We start from the raw sequence: 5,844 nt of genomic DNA, 5'->3' as shown, positions 1-5,844 counted from the left end.
GAGCAACATGCTCTGAAGCACGGTGAAACTCCGCCTCATGCCCTGACATACCGGCGTAAGCATTGTAAATCCGACTTTAACTGGACAACTTAAGTGCATGTAAACACTTTACTCCAACTACTATCAGAGTTATCAGAGTTCTCCTTATCTGATAAAGACACCCAGATAATGAGATTACTCCCACATGTATGACCCTGGAACAAAAACATCCAGGAAAGTCGGTTGCAGAAGAAGAATGTAAACAGAGATGGTAGAAGAACCATCTGAGGGAATAGCGCCATCTATCTGCACCATGAGTAGTGTACACATTAAAAAGCTGAACTATTATCCATCTGACTGTTATTTGAAATGAACGAGTCCAGTAATGGGTCAAGAAAGGAGCCGTATTAGTTATTATTAGTTATTCCATGTAAACTGGGACAAGGACACTTTCAGAAAGTCAAACTTTGGGCATAGCTCCATTAAACTGTGCAAGTAAACACACTGACTCAGTATGTGTCAGCAGGTTGTTGGTTCCAACCTTGGACAGTCCTCAGGTCCTACAGACGTAACGTCTCTGTCCCCTCAGAAGGCTGCTACTGTCTCTAATGGACGTCAGTTTTTCCCACTAACCTTGGATACTCTGTTTGATCTATGGAGGGAACACAAACAAGACCAGGTCAGACAACAGTAAGTTGTTGCTTCACATCTCCCTCTGCTGGTCACATGGAGACACTGCAGGGATGGTGTCAGGTCAGACTGTTCTACACATTAGTTCATTGAAAACACTCAGTGAGGCCTCATTGTTCACAGACACTGAAGCAGTAAAGTGACCTTAGAGAAAAGATCAACAGAATGTCTGAGTTCAGCTGTAATCATGTTCAAACTATGCTCATACACACATTTGATAGATCATTACATCATGGACTTTTCATGTTTAGCTCCTTTTATTCCTTCATTAGTTTTAGAGTTTTATAGGAGACGTAAAGACTCTGTGGTGTTTGGACAGTTTCATCTCTTGTATTTTTACGTAGATTTACTTCAAGTTATTTATCTGTGACTGAGTTTGAAGCAAAAAGAGGAAGAAGCCAGTCAGAGGAAGAGGGCGGGCTTTACATGGTGTCACTGAGAAAAGATGAAAAAAGGTCAGACGAGTGAGAAGGACAATGAAGGAAACGTCTCTACAGCGTCTGCTCTGTAAGTCCACAATCTTTGACTGTTGATAAGTGATGAAGGAGACATGGAAACTAGTCAGGATCAAGTCAGCATGAGGACCAGCTGCAGGTCTAAAGAGGAACTGGAATCATTTAAAGAGGAAACTGGTCAGAAAGGAACAGGTCGGCTTCAGTCAGTGATTCTATCAGTGGAACTGTGAAGTGAACACACACCTGTCTTTATGCTCTGAGCTACAAGTCGTGTGTTTGTTGAATATTGTCACTGTTCATAGTCAGGATAACCACGAGGAAGCTTCAACTTCTGCTTTTAGATTCAAACTACAGCATTAAAGTGGAAGAACCAACATGAGAACAGAGTCAGTTAACTGTGAACTGATCATTATTCTCTAGCACTGACCATAGAACAGCACTGCTGCTGTTTGCATGACTCTTCATCTGGACCTTAGCCTACGTACTGGACTGTAGTGATGCAGTCATTAATACGTTACACTGTCTTCTCTGTCTTTGTTGAACTGGAAATAGAAATGTGTCAGTTCTGTGATGTTGTGTACATTTATATTTGTGTAGCACCACGGTCCTGGTTTTACTGCAACTGAAATAAACATTTAGCAGATGAAGACTTTCAGAACAGCAGCAGTCGACACCTCCTCCTGGTTCCTCTCCTCTCCTCCCTGTGTTCTTGTCTCTTTCTTTCTTTTCTCTGGTTCTCCTGGTGTTTCTGGTTTTCCAGGTGAGACGATGTGTTTGTAGGAAACATGAAGGTGAGACACAGACTCTGGATTCGCTACGAAATAAATAAATTATTCAAAATTTTACAATTAAATAATTCTAACAATTTTGTTTACATGAAATTACATTGTTGTTCGTTTTTGTTCATTTCAGCCGTTGGAGGAAACGTCAGAGAAGACATCACGTACGGTAAAATTAAAATATCACAGAACAAGAAAGACGATCAGACGGAGAAGAGGTAGAGTTGATTATTATTATTGTTATTATTATTATTATTATTATTATTATTATTATTATTATGTCTCTGTATCTTTGTGAGGACCATCGTCTGTTCTGGGGTTTAGACCTAATGAGAGTTAAACAGAGTCTCTGTGACTATTTTGTGTTTTGACATCATACTTTCTGAGACATGAGAATACTTTTAGAAAGTAAGAATCGTTTTTTATAAAATGAGAATCCTTGACGTAACATTGTTTTTTTACCATGTGACAAGATGATAGATAATTTTTGACTCTGAAGGTTTATAGGGACATGATGGACTGTGATGGAGAAAAACAAACACTTCACTCAACTGATCATACAGAGTTCATAAATTACAGTTTTAATTTTAATAATTCACATTTCCTTTGGTATCATAACCCAACAACAACTAGACCATCTGTGGTAAATCTAACCTTTAGTCCATGACTCTGTGTCAGGGAGCTTTGTTCTCTGTGCTGAACCCTGTGGTTTGTTCCTGTGGTGAGTCTCTTAACAGAAACTAACGTCTCTGTTTCCTGGTTCTGATCTAAACATGAACCTGCTCATGGTTCACTGGAGGACCCTGAAAGACACTGGATTTTATCACCTTGCATTAACATCCACATGGAGTTAAGTTATTTCCTCAATCACTGGTGTCTTTATTTCTATTCATCATCATCTCTTCATTAGATTATGGTTCGTATAAAAGCTTTCAGGGTTGGAGTTATAATCTGGATTAAGTTCAGGTTGGAGATCAATAAATAATAACTTAATGTGAGCAAAACTCATAATGCACACACAAAGACAGCAGTTCTAGTCTTTGGAGCAGCGGTAGAGATCCATTAGAGATAACTACTGTTCTACTGCGTCTCAAATGATGTTGGAGTTTATTTACATACATAGAAACTGAGATCAGATCAGGAGAGCTGGATGGAGACATTCAGAGCTGGACACTTGTGACTGGATTCCCAGGACAGATGTTACTGTGGTGGTGGGAAGGTCCATGTTCAAGTCCAGCTCAGGTCTTTGTGGCTGGAGTTTGCATGTTCTCCCTGTGTCTGCGTGGGTTTTCTCCAGGTTCTCTGGTTTCCTCCCACCTCCAAAGACATGCTTGTTAGGCTGATGATTGTTTGTCTCTGTGTTAGTCCTGAGAGACTGGAGATCTGTCCAGGGTGGATCACCCCCCCTCTCACCTGATGTCAGCTGGGATAGGATAGTGTGTATGCAAGGAGGGGGCAGTTACTGATTTCACAGCTCTGGGGAAGAAGCTGCCTCTGATACACTGAAAATCCCGGGTCGACCCAGGACGTCAGCTTCTTCTATTTTTGACTGAGTTCTGTAGCAGAAACAGCGCCACACATAGACCTGGGACATGTACTACAGCCTTTCTACAACTAGATGGGGTTTTACGGAGAGTTTCTCGATATGTCGCCAAGGAAAACTGGAGAAAACAACTTTTTTTAGCTACGTGTGAATGCAGCCATATAGCACGTTCACATTGAGGACAGCAGGTTGATGCAGAATCTTCTGACCTGGGTCGACCTGCCTTCACACAGCAGTCACAGGTCTGACCTCCTGAGGTGGAGCTCAATGCCAGTTTTTTCCTTCCTCTCATACGTCATTACATTGACATCAGCATCATCATCATTAATAAACATATATTATCTCAGGGAAAAACATTGACGTCTGTGAGTAAAATCAAGCTGATACAGTTTAATGGATCCACCTGATCAACTAAAGATCCTGACTGATTTAAATGAACATCAACCAGCATCAGTTGCTGATGTGTTGCTAGTGTTAGTTGTTAGTAGGATCCATTCATCTCTGGTTTGTTGTGGAAATAGTTGAAATGTAAAATGATCAGACTGTCTCAAACTGTCTCTTGATACAGTTATTAATGTAGAACTGTTTAACTCTGCATGTAAAACCACAGCAGCAACTTCCTCCTTCTCTGAACTGAAGTCTGATCAGATGGTGTGATGGTGGTATTTCTCAGTATAGTGTGGCATCCTTTGGCTGCTCTTAGTGTCCACTTCTCTGTTTCACAAACATTCCCACCAGAGGTGTTAAGAAGAGAATAAAACTGTTGGTGATTAGATTCTGATGATGAGAATCAACGTCTCAGATCAATGTCCCAGAGAGACAAAGAGTCTAGACTTCAGTGGTGGAGTCTGAATCTTCCTGGTCTTTGTTCTAGTCCCAGTAATACTGACCAATCATGATGGAGCAGGTTTTCGTAACATGCAGGTAAACAGAGACTAAGTCATCAGATGATACCTGATGTGTTCCCAGACACCAGATCACTGATGGAAACTACAGCTGAGACTCTGTGGACATCCAGAACGATGAGGTGGTGATGGAGAAGATCAAAACATGTTCAATGAACAGAGAGGAGGAAAAATCATTGGACAGTTTAGAGATGATGGAACAGGTTTAGACAGAGACAAAGAAGAAAGATCAGTAGTAACAGGAAACATTCAAAGGTTCAAAACCCAACTAAAGTGGACAGAGTGTGTTTGTGGAAGCATGAGGACTGTAACTCTGTGTTTTGAAGATGATAAAGTTCAGACTGACGTAACCAGACTGGATCTGAGGTCTTCCCTGAGTTTGTGTTAGAAAACCTGTAACCCTACAAGTGTGTCTCATTTTGTTTTCTCTCTGTGTGTCTGTGTTCAGAGTTTTCTCCAGAGTCAACAGTCGTCTACTCTTTAGTCCACCGGTCCAACCACTGATGTCCAGCTGCAGGACTGGTCTACTCAGCCCCTCAGGCCACAGTACATCTCTGAAAAACATGTTTATTTGTCATAAATATGTTTCTGTTTAAAGGTTTCTAATGATAACATCCAGTTCCTTTATGTCTCCAGTAACATATTAACTCAATAACTTGTATTTTATTTGTTTTTGCTCTTGTCACTACAGCAATGGTCTGGCTTTCTCTGCAGGATCAATAACGTTCCTACTTCTGTTGGCTAGGCTAGTTAGCTGGTGTCTCCTTGTTGGTGTTGTTCAGTTGGACTGGGTCTCTAAATATGTTTTTCTCGTGTTTTGCAGAGGGGAGAAGTGTTGGTTGGCATGTAGCCGCTTATCCCATCACATCTAACCTACTGCTGTTGGCTAGTTGGTGGCTTCTTGTTGGTTGCTGGGTGGTAGCTGACTGCTAGCCTGCTGGTCAGTTTTTCAGTTCGACTGAGCTTCTAAATGTGTTTTGACTCAGATCTTAGCTCAAGGGATTGTAACATCTCATCCTGTGTAATAATGATTATGAGGTGTTTGTAATGAAGCACATCTGCCAATCACGGATATTTTGAAGGACAATTAAGCACAATAGTGATTTCTACTGTTTTCATATTTGCACTAATTCAGCCAGGAGCTACCATCCAAAATTTCGTTATGTTCACACATAATGACAATAAATGATTCTTGAATCAAGTGATATGGAGCCCCCAAATTATTTGTGTTTATTTCCTTCTTTGATCCTGTGTACTTTGAGATTCTGCTTGGTCTGTCATTTTGTTGGTTTATGCACATCACTCAGCTGTAATACTTAGAACCACCAGTAGATGGGAGCAGACTCCACATGCGATTAAAGGACACTTCCTGGTTCACTGTGTTAAGAGGCCAGAGTCTGAGCTGGTTGAGGAACAGGTGAGAACATGGGAGGAGATCCAGAATCCAGTTTGAGTCTCACATTCAGGAGTTTGTAGTTTATCAGAGATCGAAT

At 41.0% G+C, this 5,844-nt stretch overlaps 1 long non-coding RNA gene across 2 annotated transcripts; it reads left to right on the top strand.

Moving 5' to 3' along the window:
• The first annotated feature begins 227 nt into the window (after positions 1–227).
• LOC125010436 lies at positions 228–5,545 on the top strand. Of its 2 annotated transcripts, XR_007113073.1 has the most exons (4): positions 228–1,176; positions 1,722–1,915; positions 2,037–2,121; positions 4,800–5,545. It is a non-coding gene; the product is annotated as an uncharacterized LOC125010436 (long non-coding RNA). The 2 variants fall into 2 exon arrangements; XR_007113072.1 differs by lacking the exon at positions 228–1,176 and having other exon boundaries at positions 1,209–1,915.
• Positions 5,546–5,844: the final 299 nt, after the last annotated feature.

The sequence above is a fragment of the Mugil cephalus genome, chromosome 1 (genome assembly GCF_022458985.1).
Source record: "Mugil cephalus isolate CIBA_MC_2020 chromosome 1, CIBA_Mcephalus_1.1, whole genome shotgun sequence".
NCBI lineage: Eukaryota > Metazoa > Chordata > Actinopteri > Mugiliformes > Mugilidae > Mugil > Mugil cephalus.
Note: the sequence above shows the minus strand (reverse complement) of the source record. Positions and strands in the feature narration are given on the sequence as shown.